Raw genomic sequence first — 22,068 nt, forward strand, 5'->3', positions numbered from 1 at the left:
GTACCCTAAGTGTTCACAAACGTACCCCAACCGTACCCTTTTTTCTGACAGTGTAGATTGGGATTCCCAGCTAAATTCTCTTTTGCATCTTATCCTCTAAAGTCAGACTTTTAAAGAAGGCATTTCTAACTAGAAACTATTACGTTAAATAGATAATTTAGTTAGTGTCAGACCTGTAGTGAGGAAGCTTTGAACTAGCCATAAATACAGTTCAATTGTTTTAAAACTTCCTGTTTTATTTTGAACTTAGTACCCAACTTCTCTGTGTCTGCAAGATCTGCTCTTAGTTGAACTGGTGCGTCACTAGCAGGAGCAAAGCTCCTTGCCTAATACAGTGTTTTTCTCCGATTTAAGTTGCTTCACTGTCATGTTGTCTTTTCAGTTCTCAGTAGGGCGGCAGCTTCTCTCGCTGTCCTCGGCTGTCCCTAACTCTTTCTGCCGGCTCTGAGTCCGATCGGAGCCGCAAAGACAGACAGCTCAGAACCCCCCTATTACCATAAAATGGATTCTATAGAATACCTGAGACGTTTTTAGCCACATTTCTTATCTTGTATGTCTAAAAGGAATGTAATAATGTTAATACAAAAAGGAAAAAAAAATTAAGACGTTACTAGGGTCCTTTTATACGATGCAAAAATGGGCACATGCTCAAGCACCCCCAGGGTCCTATGAGTGCACGTGCCTGTTCACAGCACATCTTAAAAATGGCCAGTGTAGTCTTAAGGAGATAAATTGTCAACTTACATGGTTATGATTTATCTTAAAGCCTGTAGCAGCTGGTGACATTCAAATGAATAAAAATGGCAAAGTGGGGAAATGGTTTCTGAATTTAAAGGTAAAGTTCTGAAATCTGTGAAATTATTTGTATATTATCTCATTTTTTACTCAACCAACCTATATAAAGATTATACTGTGACCAATCCCAATCAAATGTTTTGTTAATAAACAGTAAAGTTTTGTTATATCCAACCTATTCTGGCAAAATGTTTCTGCATCTCTCTTAAAAAATGCTTTTTCATAATTATTTTTATTTTCTGTGTTTTACTGTGAAGCACTTGTGATTTTTATCTTGAAAGGTGTTATACAAATAAAGTTTGTTATTATTATTATTATCAGTTGCAGAAAAGGACACCACATTTCTTTTTGTAAGAAAACTCTATCATGAGTTAAAAAGAGGATCTTCAGTTGAAAGTAAAACAGCTGCTGCAGTTTATGATGAAGAAAATTGCTGATGATGTGAAATTTAACAAGCTTATCAATGTAACTGCCACATCATTAAAACATGCGTCGTAAAGAATGCACAGCAGGCGCTGCCCGATGAAGCATTTATTTACTCACTTTTTTATTATTTTATTTTTCCAGAAAAGTATTAGAAACAAAATTGGATTTGATGGCAAAATCTTTAAAAAAAAAAGGAAATTTGGTACGATAGGAATCAGTACCAAATTTCCCTTCGGGGATTAATAAAGTTGATCTTGAATCTTGAATTCATATAGATCAATGTCGATATTTTTATAAAGTATCTGTATCCATTGTGATGACATGATGTAGTTATGATCACTGTGACTCAGACCTACATGTATAAGTAGGCAGTGTAGTGCAGATCACAGTAGAATCAACTATAGTTCATACTTTTAAATGTCATCTGGATCAGGCATTAACGTTTTCCGTCTGTACATTACTATCAGCTTTTTCTTTCATTTTGTGTTGGAATAAAAATGCCCAGGAGTTTCATGCAATTTGGACCTGATTCTTCACATGGCAGACATTTCAGGAATAATAATAGATAATAGATAATAGCAATTTTCTGTTGTAGGAAGGTTTGGATAGAGCCATCTTTCATTAATGGCTTTCCTGGCAGATGCACTCAACATTCCAGAGTTACTTTGTTTTGTTTTTCACAGATGGAGAACGCAAAAACACAAAAATTTTGTCTTCCAAACTAAAATCCTTTAGTGTGTTTGTTAAATTTTGACTTAAAGTAAGAAAAAAAAAGCAAAATGACCAAACTTTAATTTACATCGGAATGCTTAGAATCACAGCTAATTAAAATCACTACAGGACAATAGATTGTTTTGGTAGATGGTGTATAATGCCTTTTTTGTACCACAGTGCAAAAATGATGACAACCACCACAGAAATAAAAAGGCCTGGGGAGGTCGGGGCCCGAACAAAAAACCTCCAAGTTGAAGGAACCTGTGGGAAAAAAGCTATGGACAAAAGGTAATCATAAGAAAAAGATCTAGTGCAAGGGTGGGAACACTTTGGCCCGGGGGCCATATGTGGCTGTTAAACTACTAAATCTGGCCCGCAAAACTGGAATAAATTGGATTGATAATCCTTAGAAAATTCACTACAAATACACTGACCTTTGTTTAGGTTCAGACATTGGAATGTTTGTTGGGGACATCAACCCATTGGTGCAATTGGCTATAAAATGGGAACAAAAGCCACACTTTTAAAATAAAAATTCCAAAATGTTGTGTAAGTTTACTTATTTCTTTCTCTTATGAGTTATGTCACCAAAAAACTCCAATCATCTACTTTTTCACAACAATTGATGCTTAACCAAAGAGCCAACTATATTTTAAGAAACCCTTTCACAAACAGGGCACCTTACCCTTGTGCTATCCTATGGGGTCCAGATGACCTGATCCTTACATTGACGTATGCATGACAAAGGTGGATAAAGGTGGAAAGATTTCATGTAATCCATGGATACTAGTGAAGATAAAGAATCATTGAAGAAAAAAGGTTTAGCTCACTGTCTAGTGCAGGGGTCTCAAATTCGCGGCCCGCGGGCTAATGGCGGCCCCCAAGATGATATTTTGCGGCCCCCGCCTTCATGTGAAAGTTTAATGTATGAATGACACTTCTTCATTTTTATTTTTTTTTCCGTGCGCGGAGCTGACCAACCTACCAATCACAGTGGGGTATATGACTCTTGGGGGCGTGACATTGATCGGGCTTGAAAGCAGGGGAACATTTAAGGCAGGAAACCTGACAGCCCCCTCCCCGGACCACATTAAGGAGTTCCTTACTTTCCTTTTCAGAGCGTATTTATTCGCTCGTAATTTTCTAAATACATGCAGTCATTGCTGAACCTTTCTCTGGGCCGCACAGACCCAGAGGAGGGTTACAGTTATGCTTACGGTTAGGCGCGCGGCGGTGTATCAACCCCAACCAAACGCTTCTCTCCGCTCCCGCGAGATGGGATGCTGTGGAGAATAAATGTCCCACACCTACATGCGTGAGAGCTAACTTTAGACATAGACACACTGAAAATATGCAACGATATACGTGTTTGAGATGAACCAGCGCCGCGCCTGGATTGTTAGGGAGACCAGGCGGGGGGGGGGGGGGGGGGGGGGGGGTAGATGACGGCGAAGCTGCAGCAAGACTGAAGGAGAACAGAAAGTTGGAGTTTCCCTTAACTTTCAATTAATTTTTATTCTGCCTCTCCCCCTTAGTATGATCTGAATTATTTTAATTGATCACTCAACTACAAAAACCCATCAGGACACATGTCCCATAATGCATTGTTTTGCAGACAATTGGGGCCTTGCAGTCAGTGCAGTATTACATTTCCAGCTGCGTTTGCTCAGGTTTGCGCCTTGCTCCCGCCCCTTTCTCGTGATATTTTTGTGATGATTGACAGTTGATGTTTGAGCAAAAGCAAAAATATACGTCTCACACCAGGTGATGTGCACAGCGTTTCATCCACGTGGGTGATCTCAAACACGCTTATTGTGCATCTTGGCTGCACTTATTTGGTGTCGCCAAGATGAATTTCCATCTTTTTTTAAAAAAACATAGGAGTGGGTGACCGGCTGCTCTACAATAACTTGTGATCTGGGTTTAAATGTGCAAAAGTCATAAGAAAGAAAATCCAAAAATGGTTACTGAATTTTGTTTCTCCTTTACTGATTTGTGCTTTAAAAAGTAAACTTAAAAAAAGAAATTCAACACAGACTCTTAATAGGGAGCACATCCTCTCTGACGTCTCCACCTTAAATTTCAATAAGTCCAAGTTCAGTCCAGATTTACAGACAATCATCTTCATCCACACCGAGGGTCTCAGCTGTTTGAGAGGAAGTGCTGCCAAGTGTCCATCATTGAGAAGTAAACAAGAGGAGCCGTGTTCTGAAGAACCATTGATGGAGGTTACAGATCATTGAAGGTTATAACTATTAAACACAGATTTGTGTTTAATAGTTAAAATTCAACAGTGTTAACTGAACTGTGTTAATAAGGACGTTCAAATTAGAAAACAGCAGATAAAGAAGACTAAATAAACAGAAATGTTTTACTAATTTATTTACTTATTGATTTTTTTGTCTATGTATTTTATTTGAATGAGAGTTTTATAAGTACATTTTGTAAAGAAAACAGTTAATAATAGAGTATAGTAATAGTGTAGTACACGTTCCATAAAAATTTATTGGCTCTCAGACACTCACAAGTTGCGTGCGTGTGTGTGCGTTAAAGTTGCGGCCCTCCCTCAGCTACACCCTGCTTTCAGTGGCCCCCAGGTAAATTGAGTTTGAGACCCCTGGTCTAGTGGGTCTAGATGACCTCCCCCAATGTTAAAGTGCCTAGGATAGCACTAGGGTTATGGCAGCAGAACCCTTCTTTATCTACACACTGCGAGTAGCTTTACTCCTGAAGGGATCTTTATCATGTCAGACCCACATGAAAAAATAATATATATATGAGAATAACCATCAAGCAAAGAAAGTGTGTAGCTGTTTAGTTAGGTTCTGTACTAAGATTGGACAAAGAGACTTATTTAGGTGTTACTGGTGACCGCTCTGGTGTTTGAGAGTTAACTTTGTAGAAAGGGGTTAATGTGTAAATGTTTTTTTTGTTGTTTTTTTTTAATCAAGATAGCGGGCTCTTACCAAGGTCAGGGGTCAATGAAACTTTGGTTGTGGTGTGAGTGGGAAATTTTGTGATAATTGCTCGAAAACTAAAGTTTCCTTGTCCCATGTTATGAGACAATAGGAAAAACGCCAGATTTCACACTTTTCCACAAAATAACCAACCAAGCTGTGGGTTCTGTGGCCATCCCATAATAAAAAAACAAAAACACTTTAGCTTTGGTTTTAAACTTCTTTTTTTTAGCCACATAAGAGATTTTGGCCCCATTAATTTTTCTGACAGCTTCGCCCACTGTGATGTTATTTTTTTTTTTTTGAGGGGGGGGGTTGGAGGGGGTTGTGGTGTTTACCATGTCCAAACTTCACTTTCACTTCATCTCAAAATTTTGATGAGTTTCTCAGAGTGTGGCTGGGGCTTTTTGCTCAAACACGCAGTAAGAAAGTAGAATGGCGAAAATGATCCTTGCAGTTCATGACTGCTGCGGGCCATAAAAATAACCTGAAAGAAGAGTAAAGATTTGCATGAATTCATCCTGACAATGAAAAACACTGCAGGTCAATGAAAAGCCTTTCAATCATCAATGAATTGATAACAGGAGGGAAAAGTGTTGCTGTCTGCAGTTCAGCAAAAGCCAAAACGTCCGGACTTGTTTGAATTCATAATTACAGAGTTGTTTTGTAGCAAAGCAAAATGCAGATTATTACCAAATTCACTGACTTGGATTTTTTCAAAATGGTTTATTTCAAGCAATCAAATAGAAATAATACACAAAAACAATACAATCGTCAGTTATACATTCATACAATAACTAATCAAACTTAGGATAATTAGACATATTAATGAATATTGCTTGAAAGGGAGTGGAAGGAAGCTAATTTATATAATCCCACCCCGTGATACTATAACCATTTTATTACATGATTTATCAATATCCGGTTCCTAGCTTTTATCAGACAGAATTAAGAATCTTGTATCAATAAAGCACATGACAAAGAAAATTACTTTAATTATTTTGTAAAAAATAGCTTTTAGAAATTAACATGGCAATGAAGTATCCAAAATATATGCAAATTATGTTACTTATAAAAGTCATTGATATGATTAAAAAATAGTACTATATCAGTAAAATAGATAAAACACTGTTTCAGAAATGTTCGTAGCAAAATTTGATCTAGTATCAAAAGTTAAAAATATGTGCAAAATTATGTTACATTAGGAAAAATCATAAATCAACTTATCATTTTTTTTTGAGCAAGTGAAGTAGTATCATTAAAAGTCAATCAATTTAACCATTTTCAATAATTGATTAATTGTTTGTTTTATTATTTTTTGTATTTTTTTATTTATTTTTTATAATAAAGTAATGCTGTAAGGGAAAATAAAAAGGGTCCATAATCTGTCGAATGACCAAGGTTGGTATTTCTTCTTCTGCTGATTAACAGCAGTTCTTCTGGTTTTGAACAGAGTTTATAGTTTTCTTCGTTGTTATGTCTGCAGACATTAGATTAAGGTCAACTGATTGAGAAAGACTGGACGATATCATCCAGCATCCATTCATTCCTTTAGTTTCCTTAGAATTGGGTCAGAGGTTTTTGGAGGTTAGTGGGGCGCAGCAGGGGGTTGTGCAAAAGCAGCTGCTTTTTGTCCACAGCGACGACTACCATACACTTGCATCTTATCCCTTCATTCAAATTTGGCAAAGCAGATCCCGCATTTGTGCTCCCCTCAGTCAGATTTATGATAATGGGCCAATTTTGATGACCGATTTTATTGTATCCTCACGAGTCACGAGCTAAAAACTTTCTTATCAGTCATGATAACGATGATAATGTAAAGTATTTTCTGCGTATACAAGTCATGTTCCTTGAAGGATATTTATTTCTTTTATGATAAAATGTCACGGACTCACCTGTGGGAAACCTTCAGGTGCTTGAGGCAATGTCAGGACAATAATGTGCTTAAAAGACAGAGTTACTTTTCTTTTCTCTTTTTACATTGCAAGAATTTTGGATTATACGTTTTGCACGTAGACATAACCAGCTGTTTGTGTGCAGTAACTTTTATGTATGGGGTGCCTATCACACCAATCAATACCTTCTGACAATTATCCCAATGGGTTTTGTAAATGGCGTATACTTGTATAGCGCTTTTCCACCTTCCATAAAGGTCACAGTCCCAGTCCCACTCACCCATTGACACACACTTTCACATGCTAATGGTGGCTCCGCTGCCAAACGCTGAATTCAACCTTCCACCAGAGGCAATAAAGGTGGGGATCAGTGTCTTGCAAGGCAGGAATCAAACCTGCAATCTTACAATTAGAGGTTGACCGCCCTACCATGGCATCAATCGTAGGGGTGAAAGGCACCCTTTGGAGATGAAAAATAAATTCTACAACTTCTCCTATTAGTTATTCTAGGCCTAATTTAAAAAAAGTACATTTAGTTTTCTCCGTCCATCAGTGACAGGTCCCCATAGACAAAATGGTGGCCAGCATGCCTCTGCCCATTGTTTTAAAAGCAACAAACCACTTTAAGGTCTCTTTTTAAGCAAGGCCAGAGAGATGTGGGTTTCTCCTTTAATTGTCACTTCATCAGCAGACAGAGGGCAGCTCAAAGATTAGTAAACCGTATTTAAATTTGCAAAGCTTTGATTAAATAGTAAAGGCCCGTACACACCGGGACGAATATTCGCCAGGCGTTATTCGCCAGCGTTTTTCGCCACGTTTTTTGTGTTCACACCCAGGCGATTTTCGCTGACGATGAGTGGAGTGAACATGCAATTTCATTCCCTGACATTAGATGGCGCTTAATGTAAACAGAAATACTCCTGTACACAAGGTGGCGCTGCGCAACTTTACGCTTCTTAAAGTCGCTTTTCACTCAGAAGAAGAGAGCAAGTATTTACCCGCTTGTCAGAATCAAACAAAGAAAACATGAATATTTCAAGCACCAGTAGCTCCAACTGGTGCTTGGTTCGGGGATGTTTTAGAATGTCCGTCATTATTGCTTCGCGGCAGTGTAGACGCTACTTGGCGTCTATCTTCTTCGCTGGTATGTGTGCTCAGAAAGGCAGTTTTGTGTTTGAGCGCCCCCAAGTTGTGTTTTACTGTAACTTCAGAAGCTCCAGACACGTGAGCAAAAGCGCCATTCTCATTGGTCGAGTAGATTTCGACGCGACGCGTCGAAAAAAAAAAACGAACCCGAGGCGTTTTTTTTTTTTTGACGCTTTAACGCGTGGCGTTTTTTCGCGTCGGTGTGCACACTCTCGTTGGTGCCCTTTGTTTAGTCACGAGGCGTTAAACGTCGGCGAAAATCGCCGGCGAAATTCGTCCCGGTGTGAACAGGCCTTGACACAGCAAAATCACTTCAGATACACCATGGATTCAGAAAGGAGTTCAATGATCTGCTGCAATTGTGGAGTTACAGTGGGCAAAGACAAAAACAAAACAAAAGATTCATATGAATTTTATTATATTTTTTTTGAAAAGGGGTCATCTAACAAACTTGAGAAACCTCTTTATTTCACGTTCTTTGGTTTTTGTGCATGCTGGACATTCCGTGGTTGTAACTAATTAGTGGAAACTTGATAGATTGAATGTTAGAGCAGATTGGAGCAAAGAAAAGCAAAAATGAAACTGGAAATTCCACAATCCAACAAATAGGCTAAATCTGAATTAAGAGAGACTCAAATGTTCCCATTGATTTCATTTTTCATAAATGAAAAAGCAACAATAGACAGATATGGTGGAGGGATGAAGTTCTTTTTTTTTCCCGTATTTTATTTAAAACATTTTTTTAGTTCCTCGAACCTACATTTCTATGCACCATTGCATCAAAAAAATGTGAAAGTAAGAAAGTTTAAAAACTTAGGTCAGACAGTTTAATCAAGTTCTGTTTTACCAAAAGTCTTCTAAGTCATCCAAATATATATTCTTCTAAAACATTTACAAGAAGTCTGTAATGCCTCTCTGCTGTAGTGAGTCATGATCAATTATTGTTTTGCTTTTAGTGTCATGACCGCAAAGATTCAAGGGATGGACTTAATATTTCTCTGTTTAGAAAGGATTGTCCGCAGTGTTTTGTACTTAGTAACAATAAATGAAGGCATATTTTCTTTCTTTTCAGGAATTCAAAGTAATTTTCAGAGAAAAGAAACAACTACTTTCATTTATTAAGAATCTTTTTTTTATGAAGACAGACAAAAGGAGTATAAAGTGGGTTTGCTTTGATTTGTTTTTTATTGTTTTGTTTTTTTTAGGGTGCAGAGCTTCAAATATTTCAAATATGACAAATATTTGTTAAAAGTGGAGGCCCCGCCTCGTAAAGATGAAATAAGTTAAAGTAGCTAAAAAAATAATTGTTTAGAAATAATGCAGCAAGAAGCAGATACAGCAATCCCTTTTGTTTGCTGGTCTACTGAAAAAATGTGGTCTTAATAAGAGATTAGTGCCTTAATCAAAGCATCCTCAGTCCACCAACTGTCCAAAAATAGGTGAGTGCTGAAATGTCAGATAGATGCTGTTTAAGTCCTTTAATACCCAAAGAAATTTATGTAAAAGTCATGGGGCTATAATACTGGACTCACCACCAAGTCTTCAATAAAAGGAGGAACCCCTGCTGCCATAACATGTTGTCCCCGAAGTGCTCCAGAGACAGAGGAAGGGCAGTTTTTGATCCCATGGGATTAACTCCAACAGGTACTTTAGAATTTTACTCATAAATGATTTCCTTTTGGTTTTATTTATAACATGTCATTCATTTTTACCCATTTTTATTTTATCAGAGTTTGATGAAAGTGTTTTTTAAATTTGTGGATGCCCCTTTTGTCATCAGGACACACACGTGCTGTATGTACAGGGAACCTATGGGAATGTGCATTTTTGTGTGTCTCTTTGCACCTAAAACCTTTTTTTTTCCTTAAATGGCTTTACAGACTTTTTGATTAAACTTTTCACCTCTACAAAGTCAGGGTAACGCATTTCTTTCAAGCAAGACAGGTCAGATAGCCATCATAGAAATAAATAACACTTACATTACTTGCTACTGATAGCCCAAAGGCTTTGAGTCCCAGAGCCAATCTAGATTAGCAATCTTAGGGGGACTTTTTTTTCTCAATTCATGTAAAATACTGCTTTTAAAGCTGCCCTATACAAACCAAAAAACCTACGACAAAAAAATAAAATAAGATAAATGGATCATCAAATTACTTGAAAAAGAGCTATACCCCAAAGTACTTTGAATTACATGCCGTTACTTGGGACTCTCTCAATATATACATTTACGTCAGTGTTTGCTGAATTGCCATTAAAATATTCAACACTGTCTCTTTAATTTTTACACTTTGTTCAGCTCAGTCTCAATATTTCCAGTGGTTAAGTCATTGAACTATTGATAATCCGGTGAGACTATTGTTCTATTGTTTATCATCAAAGAAACAATGACAGGACAGATGATGTGGTTTTAAGATAACTGTAGAAATGGACTGACGTTTAACTTCCTGGAAAGTGCTGGGGAACAAAAAAAAAAAAACAGATTTTATGTGTTAAAAACACCTTATGTAAAACATTTAATAATATGGAGAAAAAAATCATTATTTTCTAAATCTAAGGACCGTGACTTTAAGGTTTTTCAATAGCTTCATACTTGTTTTAGTCTTTAGACTTTTTTAGAACAGTTCAGGGTCTGTTCCTGCTGATGTCTGTGATAATCACCAGCCTTGAATTCTAATAATCTCAGCTGTTTCAAATTAAACTGATCACCCTCTGTACATGAAAGTTTGCCTTAGTCTCAACTGCCCGTACGGGTGGATACGGGCTGTCTTCGTAGACTGGTGGTTGAGCACTTAGAGCAAACAGTTTCTCGCCAATTTTTTCTGCGGGCATGCAGCAATTGACAGGTGTTGTGAATCTTGCTTTAAAAAGGTAATTAGTTATAGTTACTGGTTAACTCAGTTACTTCATCCCAAAAGTAAATAGTAACTCAGCAAAGTAACTTGTTACAGTTACTTTGCCAGTTAAAATATGTCAATAAATCAAATGTTTTTCCTCAGCTGCCACCAAACACAACATAGCATTAAATGCAATAATATAATGAAAGTGACACTTCTACTAGTCTGGAAAAGTTCTACCAATGAAATTATGTTGTTTAGTTACAATAGAGAGTTGTAGGTTAAACGGAATACATTGTTAAATTGAAAACTTTTATGTATGCCAATGCACTTCTAAGTGCAATTCTTGTCAGCAGAGAAAACATAAATATGCTGAATACAGAACCTGCAAAGTGTTTAAGTCACTTACTGTAATCCTGTTATACTGTAGTTTGACAAAAGTTTGCTTGCTAAATCAGATTCATTTTAGCTTAAAAAATAACAAGTATGATTCAAGTTATAATGATGTTTCTTCAATACTGTAGAGAAATCAACAACCACACCTTAATGTAAGTCAAAAGCTGCCTTGAGGCAGTGGGCCACAGCTAAGACAAAAAGCCTTTTTTTAATGGAACAATCTGAAGCAGAAACAGCTTCCAGGGATGCGTCCATCGACCCATAAAGTGTCAGGACAAGAACATCAGTCCTCTTATCGAGGAGGCAAGACGAAGAAAAAAAACTTAGTCACGGGATTGTGTGATCCATTTAAAAGCCACTGCAATTCTTAATATACATCAATGCAGTATTAAATAAGGCCCATGTAACACAGCCACTTGGCACATTTTGCGCATTTTGCACGTTTTAAATTGTAGTCTTTCTAGATACATACGTGATATACAGTACGTACTTCATACTTGTGTCTTGGGTTCGTCAATCAGCTGACAGGTCTTTACGTGAATTCGGTTTTGAGCTGTTCAGAATTTTGGTCTGTTGAGAGTTACGCAGTTTCTTATGCAATTATTACATGAAATCTTATGCAATTGTGCGTCATTTTTACAAGGCAAAAAGACAAATATGTAGTTTTCCATGACTGTGCTGTGTATTTTTAACAGACTTTTCACACTTAAACCAGCGATGTATAACTTTTATTCTGCATATACGACACACATATCACATTAATACGACGGAGTATTAGGGCCACAAAAAAAAAAAAAAAAATTAGAGCCACCAAAAAAAAAAAAAAGTGAAATTACGAGATTTTATCTCGTAAATTTAGGAGATAAAAACTCGTAAATTTAGGAGAAAAAAACTCGTAAATTTAGGAGAAAAAAACTCGTAATTTTAGGAGATTACAGTGGAAGTGAGCATGCAGAGCAGCAGGTGAACGCCGTGCAGCCGCAGAGAAGACCGACTAAACTTTGTTGAACAGGTGAGCTGAATGTTTATTGATAACGTTCCAAATGTCTGGAAGGTCATTTGTTTGATTTCCGATTCATTAAAGTTTTATTTATTGATGGTTGGTTTGCAGGATCTCTGCAGCCCGATGAAGCCGTCGTCGGTGTCCCTGCAGCTGTTCGCTTGAATCCTTTCTTCCTCCACCAAAGACAAGACTCTACGTTTGTGTGACGCTTCCGTCACACAAAAGGAGGAGCACTTTTTTTGGCATTTTCAACGTTCCAAAGCCAATATAAAACACTATTTTCATTCCTCTTTATTGTTTTATGCTGAAACGGGACATTTCATCTGCAGGAGGGGGCGTTTGTAAGACTGTTTACTTCCGCATTGGTGTTGGGATGACAGGTTCATGACGTAATGAGACAAATGAACTTCAGGATATGTGAATGAAAAGGAGAATAAAGGCTGCAGCGATTGTCTACACCCAAACGTGTCTCTGAGCTCCTTATTTTACATATTAAACTCCGCTTTACTGACACTGAACCCCGGAAAGACTGCTACACGGAAACTAATCTGATTTTGAGTCGCCAAAAGGTTCAGAATCTCTTTGTTTTACACCTATGCTATAATAATCCGGAAATGAAGCTTCACAAAAGGCTCCACATACTTCATCTTCAAGCTAGGTTCCAATAAACGGACAACTTCGGTGTTTTTTCCTTAATCTACGACTTTTTTCTCGTAAATTTATGAGATTTTAAGTCGTAAATTTATGAGATAAAAAGTCGTAAAATTACGAGTTTTTATCTCCTAAATTTGCGAGATAAAATCTCGTAATTTTACTTCTTTTTTTTTGGTGGCTCAAATTTTTTTTTTTTTTTGGTGGCCCTAATACTCCGTCGTACATTAAAATGACGTAATTGATGCACGAATTATTAATGAATTGCATATAAACAGAGCAATGATCACTCACTTTTCATGTTCTACATTGATTTACGTATTTTTTGTGTAGTTTATTCATACTTCTTCCGTGGTTTCAACATAATTCATTTGTGATACATCTGTGAAAATTTCACACAACTCTCCTCAATTTTTACATCACGTATGACCAATTTTCATCCGTGCAAATGTACATAGTTCCTGAGTGACATAGGTTGCTCTGCTTTTTGTCAAAACTTTTTGTCAATCGTCCCACCTTTCATCTTCCCATCTTTTCTTAGAGTAAAAAAAGACACGATTCACTGCTTTTCAGAGCAAAAAGTCTCTTTCTCTCCATCAGAAGTCCCCCAAAAAACCATGGCAACAAGACATTTTCAGGGCCCAAGCCTCTTCCACTCAGTGAACAGACAGTGAGAGACAATTGCAATCATTATGTTCATGCCATTACATTTGTGCCTTCAAAAGAAAAAATAACCAAATGACCCAAAAATGATTGCTGACCTTTTCTTTCCAAAGTTTTTATTCAATCATAACCTATTGTTTGTTGGATTTAAAACTTTCTAAAAGTCATTTTGAGTGTCTGATGTAGAAACAAGCTTAGTCTTGCTGTGGTGCAATTGTTGTTGTCTTATTTTATTTTTCAGTTGTGCCAAACTGCATGGTTTCAGAGTACAAAGCATCTTCAATTATCCAATGCACTGAACTTTTTAGATATGACTGAAGCAGCACAGCATGGCAGTAATGAAAACATATGGAAAATCTTCCACATTTAAGATTTTAGGGAAGAAATACTACAGCTCTCTGCTTTCTGACACTTGCAAACTATTCACAATCAAAAAAATAAAAGTAAGCAAAAATAATTCTAAGGTGGAAGAACTGCAAAAAAGCTTTTGAAGAAATTTGTAGAATCCTGATTCTAGTTCAAGTTTACCTGTGAAATTTTAACTTGGGTATTTCTCAAAATACAGAACTCAACATTTCAAATGAATGCAATCAATATGAAAATGAATTATCATCATGTTCCTTACAATTAGGGGAGCTGTTTCAAAAATTGCTAAAATGCAGAAAAAAGAAAAACACAACAGAAATATTTTTTAGAAAATCTCAAACTAGCCCTGCGACAGATCTGTCCAGGGTGGACCAAGTCTTCGCCCTACAGTAGACAGGAGAGTTTCCTGTAGCCCAATGACCCTGAAAGGGATGCAGTGGGTGGATGGACAAAAAACTATACAAAACTTACCCACATTTGTTTAACACAATAATGAAACTATTAAAAAAGAGAAAAATATTATATATAGAAAATATACACACACATATGTGTATGTATATGTAAGTGTGTGTATATACCAATTCTATTAGTCTGCTACAAAATAATGTTTGCAGTTAAGTAGTTTTTGCAACATTTATTTTGATATGTTTAAGTTAATGGGACAATTCAAGATACTCCTATATCACTAAAACTCTAATAAAGTAGCATCCTGTGTTACATACACCTCATAAAAAACACAAATATGCCTATTTTTCTCACCATCATGAAATAAAAGTAAACCCTTCCTGTTTTAGGTAAATTACAATTAACAAAATTATTTTTGTTTGGTAAATGTCAGAATAATAAAACTAGGTTTCTTTTAAGACAGGTTTGCATTACCTTTATTTTATTTTTTTGGTTTGAAATGGTTTAGTTCAAGCAATCAAATAGAAATAATACACAAAAAAAACCAATCCAATCGTCAGTTATACATTCATACAATAACTAATCAAACTTAGTATAATTAGACATATTAATGAATATTGCTTGAAAGGGAGTGGAAGGAAGCGAACTTATATAATCCCACCCCTGTTCTACTGTAACCATTTTATTACATGATTTATCAATATCCGGTTCCTAGAAAGCACATGACAAAGATTAATTACTTAAATTATTTTGTAAAAAATAACTTTTAGAAACCAACATGGCAATGAAATATCCAAAATATATGCAGATTATGTTACTTATAAAAGTCATTGATATGATTAAAAAATAATACTGTATCAGTAAAATAGACAAAACACTGTTTCAGGAATTTTCATAGAAAAATTTGGTCAAGTATCAAAAGTTAATAATATGTACAAAATTAGGGAAAATTCATGAATCAGCTTATCAATTTTTTTTTAGTCAATCAATTTGACAATTTTCAATAATTGATTAATCATTTGTTTTATTATTTTTTGTATTTTTATTTATTTATACATTTTTTTTTCTTTTTTATGATAAAGTAATGCTATGAAGTAAAATAAAAAGTAAAAAAGGGTCCATATTTGTCGAAAGACCAAGGCTGGTATTTCTTCTCCTTTTGCTGATTAACAGCCGTTCTTCTCGGTTTAAAACAAAGTTTATAGTTCTCTTCGATGTTATGTCTGCAGACATTAAATAGAGGTCCATATCCTTCTTCAGCTGATATCAGCAGCGCCTAAGAGTTGAGGTCAAGTTGTCTGCATGTCAGATCTTTGTTGATAATCAAGTCACTTCAGACTAATGGAGAAAGTGTTGTATCTAGGCGTAATATTTCTTGAAATTATTTGGCTCTTTGATTTATTACTGCATGTTGTTTCAGACGAACGTGATTAATCACTTCTCAAAGTCTTTCATGGTCTTCATAACCTGAACCTTGGACCGGTCCGGTGGACAGAGTGGTTTGACGTAAATCCTGCAGCCTTTAACCCAAGTGTTCTCAATCTGCTTCTGCTTCCTAAGTAGCAGTATGTTTTGAGATTTCAGCATTCCTTCTGGTCAGATGGTCGTTCAGATAAACAGTAGATCCTTTGAGATTCCTCCTTTGGTTCATCAGAGCTAGCTTGTGTTTGTGATTCACAAACCTGATGAGGATCGCTGATTTATCCGTCTCCTTTCTCCTGGGGAGCGGGTGGCAGGTCTCGATGGTATTGAGATCCAGGGAAATCCCTTTAGATGTGAGAAATGATTCCATTTGCTGTTCCAGAGTCTCTGCACCGTAATCCGTTTCAGAACTCCTAGCTAGCGCTATTAGCATTAGCAATGCTAGCTCCAGCTGCACCCAGCTTTGCCCGAGGTTTGATCAGTACTCCAGTGAGAATGACATTATTCATCCTTACTTGTTCCACATCGTCCAGTCTTTTCTCCAGAGTGTCGACCTGGTTATCTCGTTGCTCGTTTTTAACGCGGAGCCTTATGAATTCTTCCAATAGCACTGTGAGCGGCATTAGCTTCGTAGTCACTTGTTCCATAAATGGAACATAAATGGACACAACGTAGCTTGAATATCATCAAGAGCCTTTTTTAAGGTCTTCGTATTCCTGGCTTTTCTTAGGGGCCATGGTCAGCTCTCTTTTTTTTGGAGAAAATCAACTTTTTAAGTCGTTTGAAGATAGTTGTAAAGCCGCAGAGGGCCACACTCGTCCTGTGCTGTAACCCGGAACCAGATTACATCAAAGTCAAAAAGGTAAATGGGGTTTACTTCTATAGTGCTCTTCTACCTTCCTTGAAAGCCCAAAGCGCTTTACAGCCACAGACCCATTTTCCCGTTCACACACATTCACAGACTGATGGTGGCTCAGCTGCCGAACACTGGCGCCAACCTCCCACCAGAGGCAAGGTGGGGCTCAGTGTCTTGCCCAAGGACACTTCAACACGTGGTCGGGCAAGGCAGGAATTGAACCTGCAACTTCCGATCAGAGGTCGACCGCCCTAACATTGCACCTCAACTCCAGGCCTTAAGGGCCAGTGTGTCTGCATGATTTCCAAATATCCAAGCCTTACTTATGACTGATTACTTGGCTCAGGTGTGTCTAGCAGAATAGAACATGCCGGACGGAGCTGGATATGCTGGGAAAAATGCAGCAATGCCGCCCTCTAGGTCAGGAGTTGCCAATCCTTGGTGGTGTGCCCAAATTCAGGGCCGGTAACCTAGATGTTTTCCAACCAACCTGCCATTGAAGCTCCTTAATGGCTAAATACACCTGGTCCAGGTAATCATCAGCAGATAAGGCAGTATTTCTGAAAAAAACAGCAAGAGGCCGGCCCTCAAGGCCTGGATTTGAGCACCCCTGGTCTAGACAGATCCTGGTTATGTAGAAGTGCAGCATCTTCTAAAGATGTACACCTCCCTGGACTCGTGAGATTACAGGTTTACCCAAAGGTAAACAGTCTTTGAATAACCTTTTATCTTTAAATAGACAAATGGCCGACAAAGATGTACTGTCAGCTCAATTCCTTCTGTTTAAGTTGACATCTTGCAAGTCTTTCATCAAGAGAAAAATAAAAATCACTTCTGTCACTTAAGAATCTGTTTAAGCCTTTGGCATCATTACAAGAAACGCAGATGTGAATGTCAGTTTCCATGAAAAGAAAACATTTAGAAAAAAAAAAACAACTGTTTTTTATTTATAGTTGGATTGAAATACATGTGTTCATTTAGCAAAGTGTATTTTGGCACAGTCCAGCACAAAGCTGCCCTCTTGGATTTGTAACCAGACAGTTATCCCCATGCGGATCACAGATGCCACCTTAGAACGACAAAAATACTATAAGTGCCATAATGGAAAAAATACAAAAAAATATGATATGACTTTTGTTGTGAATTTTCCATTTAAAAAAATTGAACCAATTTTTGATTAATGCCTTGGTTAAAATTCCCCTTGCAGGTTGTCTGTGGGTGAACAATGGGCAATCTGTACGAGGCACACAGGTGACCCGCATGAAATATCAAGATCATAGACCATTTTGTGAGCCTAAAGACCAAACATTTTCTTGCCCATTTTTTCTGCGGACATGCTGCGTCGTAGCAAATGCTTTTATTTTTTCACCCCCTTCAAATCCTTTGCACTGCAAAAGGGGCCTGTTAGTGCACTTCAAGTGATAAGTGCGCAGTCTCTTAGAAATTCAAAAAAGTAGACAATTAGAGTGTAAATTGTGTGGACAACCGTACGCCATAGGTGCATGTAACTTACATTAGTCTTACAAATACTTCCTGATACATTTCTCACATGCTCAATAGTGATACGTTCCATACCTTAATGATGTCCTATGGGGCGCCTCAAGTGACACCTGCACTCCCTCTAAGATGCATCCACTGCAGCCTTATCAGTGGTCATACAAATAAATAGCAAAGCTCTTTATGTTGCTATTTGTAATTGATTATGTACAAGTTTTAAGCTAAATGTACAATTTTCAAATGCAGAGGTGCCAGTTTTTCGGTTGTCTATTAACGTCTACAAGAAAAAGAATCATAGCTTCATTTCTTTCAATTACTTAGAAATAAAAACAGTAAAACTGAAGGAATGAAACTGTAATTTTAGAAAAGGTGATGGGATGCTGGTCCATACCCCACCATAGACTAAAACCTGCACACAAAGCTGCCTCCTTTGTGCAGACTGCCTTATTTAAAACATAAAATTCTGTGTCACAGGTGCGTCACAGGAGTATTCTGCAGGCGTGTTGTAGAAGCTGATAAACACTTAAATTCTGTGTTTGCTGGAAAACAGGTCACAGATGAGTTGTTCTGCTGCTGCTGTGAATCCCTTCTGACTCAAGACTTCATCCTTTGTGGAGCAGAAATCTACAAAAGTTTTAATGCCACCTTTGAAGCCTGCAGGGATGCACTTAAACACATCTGTTTGGCTGAGTACTTCCTTTTGGGGATTTGTAAGCTTCTGCATATCAGGCTGCGGCACTCACAGCTTGCCCACCTTAGCTGAGCTGCAGCCTTAGATTTTGCTGCAGCCTTAATGTAAATGAATGCAACTGATCTACTTACTACTTTATTTTTATCATTCTCTTTTTCTTTCACAGACAGCTTTGAAGCACACAGATACACACTTTGTGAGCCGGAGAGAGAAGAAGACGAAGAGTGGTGCAATATGTAATTAAAGATGATCCACATTGTGGCAATGATCTGCTCACTGGTAATTAAAAATAATCTCTGAGAAAGCCTCCCCAGTGCAAGCAAGTGTGCCACAAAGTTCACATGCGTGAGACTGAAGGAGTGACTTTTTAATGTCACAAGGCCAGAGCAGCATAATGCCACAACTCCTGTCCTGTTAATTAATTCAAATGTCCAACCTTAATTAATTTCACACAGTGGATCATGACTGCCCTCCTGGTAGCAGCCTGTGCATACAAAACAACTTCATGCCACATAAAAGGCTGTTAGATCAAACCTGTTCAGGAACTCCAGGAGCAATTTCCACAGAAAACCCGTATGAGCGCATTCTTCCTTGTTCAAAGGGAAGATTGTACACAGACTCTGTGTAAAAACATTGATTGATTGATTTCAAGCATTGTAGTCAAAGCAATAAAGAATGTACACAGATTTATCAAATTCATTACATAAATGATAATATGCATATAAAAAACAGAAAATAAAACAAACAAAAACACTTCAATCAAATTTGATTAATTAAATATAGTGATCATGAACTCAACTGAAGTCAAGTAGAGCTTGATTTATTGTTTGAAAAGGAGTGGGAAGACGCCAGCAAAGATAATCCTACCCCTACTGTGTTAATTCATTTCATAGTTTTACAAAGTTTTTGCAATCCAGTTCTGATCCGATAGATTCTTTTAAATTACAAAATCCAGTGCCTAGTGATTGATTGATGATTGATTATGTTCAGAAAACATTAATTCCTGATTTCAGTAAACAGTGACGGTAAATAAAAGTGAAAATTGGAATTGACCCTGAAGTTGTGCGTGGATCATCACTGGACTGCAGAATCTGTATTGGCACGTTTTGTTGCATTTTTGTGTAAAGTCAAACTATTGGAAGGATTTCATCTCTGCACAGGTCACATCAACACGTCTTGGCTGCAATCGTTACAGCTGCTGCTTTTTTTGTGGTCAATAAAGTAATTCTACCTTGAGTTACCAAAGAAACTGGGAAAGAGGAGAATTCCACCACATTGTGTTTCTTTACTCAACTGTCGCTATGGTTACAAATCCCAACCCAATTCTTATGTCAAAGAAAATTTTGACAGTGTAATTACTCTGAACAAATAATTTGATACATTTCTGTACTTGTATCTATCTGGTTGTAAAAAAAACCAACCCTTTCTAGATTGTTTATTTTTTATTAGTCAGCGACTTACAAGTGAGGCAAGCATTGTTAGACATCAGCTTTGGACTTAAAATCAAAATTCTGAGGCAACTTTTCATTTGATCAATTATAAGGAACACAAACCCCAAATGGAACACATTTGAAAAACATGACAGTATTGTAATGGTGCACAGGACCCTCATGCGTGATGATCGAATGAGGTGGAGGCAAAAATATCAAAGGGGAAAATGCGCTCTGTTCAATAAACTAGGAATAAGGAAAGATCCAGCTCAGGTGGGTTAGGTACAACATGAAAGACTGAACCCAGAACAGGGATGTACAGTACACACCAAAAGTTTGGACACACCTTCCAGTTCATTTGAATGAGAAGGTGTCCAAACCTTTGGTCTGTACTGTATTTTGTGCAAAAACGAACAAAACTTTTACAAAGTTTAAAAATTCAACATGAAAACCACGTTTAAACGCCAAACCACAAATAAAAATTGCAAACCTCGATACACTAGTCTTTATGTGCTCCATAATGAAGCAGTGAGCTTTCTTTTATGTTGTTTTCAGGAAAAAAGCCCCAACACAGCAACTGTTAGAGTCATTCATGTGGTCGGCTGACTTTCTGAGTCTGCGCTGTCCACTAAATCTAATGTTAACTGACACACACAACCTAACTGGACGGCTACTGCTGTCTTGTCTTGTGTGGATGTGGAGGGATGTGCTGCTTGGAGCCAGGAGCAGCTATCGGGGAGGCGGGTACCAGGTTTTTTTTTAATAAGTTGGTCTACTAAGGTCAGTAAATATTCTATGGATAGAGGAAAAAGTAAAAAGGGGCATAATTCAAAACAGATGTTTTCACTTTCATTTTTCAGTTTTAAGTGGAAAGTAAAAATAATTGATGGAAAGGGGTGGGGTATTAAAATAACAGAGCAATGAAAAATAGGCTCTTATGTGCATTGGGACTTGCGAGTGTTAAAGGATTTGTTCTCACAATGTTAGCGATAACATTTCTGGGCAAAGTTAAAGAGCAAAGATGGACACAGTGTTGGGTGCAGAGAGAGGGAAAGAAGTGATTTTTTTTCTTTCTTATCACTGAGTGGACTTTGTTGCTTTACCTCATTATTAGACCATCTCTGACAAAAAAGTAAATAATTTGAAAGCTGATCTATTCAAGCTCCCTGTCTTACTCTATTTTGTCTTTGCGTGTGCTCATTAAAGCTACCGTATGAGGAACAGAGAAGTTTCTCTTTTGATTGGTCACAACTCAAGAGGGAAATTCCCTCTAATTTTTGGAAGCCTTAGGTTTAAGTCATGCCTCTTTCGCCAAACAGGAATTTTTTTCACTTGTGATTTTTGGACCACAAGGCAATACTGCTTATGTTTTAAATTCAGGTTCTAGTTACTGACGTTTTCCTCATATTATATAGTAAAACACAAAGGATGCAATGCAATACATGCAGATAAATGATAGATTATCTTTCATTCTCTCAGAGCAAAATGCCATAGAGCAGCTGATTTCTCCCCCCTGAAGGTGTTTTAAGAGTTTCCAGAGGAAGGAAGAACCACAGCACATCTCAGATTCTGCATGCCCCAGTTAGCATCCGAAATGCTCATTTTCATGAGAGAACCACTGGAAAACACCAAACAAGTATGGCTTGTGTCGAGGTTTGCCAGAAGAAACTGGAGCGGCAGCAGCTCAGGAAATGGGCCAGTCGTGTGCCAAGGGGTTTGATTCTGGGCCTCAGCAGTTAGCACATCTAAGTGCCCTTGAGCAAGGCACTGAACCATACATATCCCTTTCTGTATTAATTGGAGTGTAAATCTAAAATGAATGAATTATAATACTAAAAGGGACCGAACTAAGTTTAGAAAGACTTTTTAGATTGAATACAATTTTCCATCTAAATTGTTGATCATAGCCTGGGGGGAA

At 37.4% G+C, this 22,068-nt stretch overlaps 1 protein-coding gene and 1 long non-coding RNA gene across 2 annotated transcripts in view; one reads left to right on the forward strand and one right to left on the reverse strand.

Annotated features, from left to right (window-relative positions):
- LOC101162429 (zeta-sarcoglycan) overlaps positions 1 to 22,068 on the reverse strand; it is a 450,051-nt gene that overhangs the window by 108,835 nt on the left and 319,148 nt on the right. The gene's annotated exons all lie outside the window — the stretch shown is intronic.
- On the forward strand, positions 11,871 to 12,633 carry LOC144996674 (uncharacterized). The gene is made up of 2 exons (XR_013659541.1): positions 11,871 to 12,178; positions 12,278 to 12,633. It is a non-coding gene; the product is annotated as an uncharacterized LOC144996674 (long non-coding RNA).

The sequence above is a fragment of the Oryzias latipes genome, chromosome 1 (genome assembly GCF_053564925.1).
Source record: "Oryzias latipes strain Hd-rR chromosome 1, Olatipes_Hd-rR_3.1".
NCBI classification, from domain to species: Eukaryota; Metazoa; Chordata; class Actinopteri; order Beloniformes; family Adrianichthyidae; genus Oryzias; species Oryzias latipes.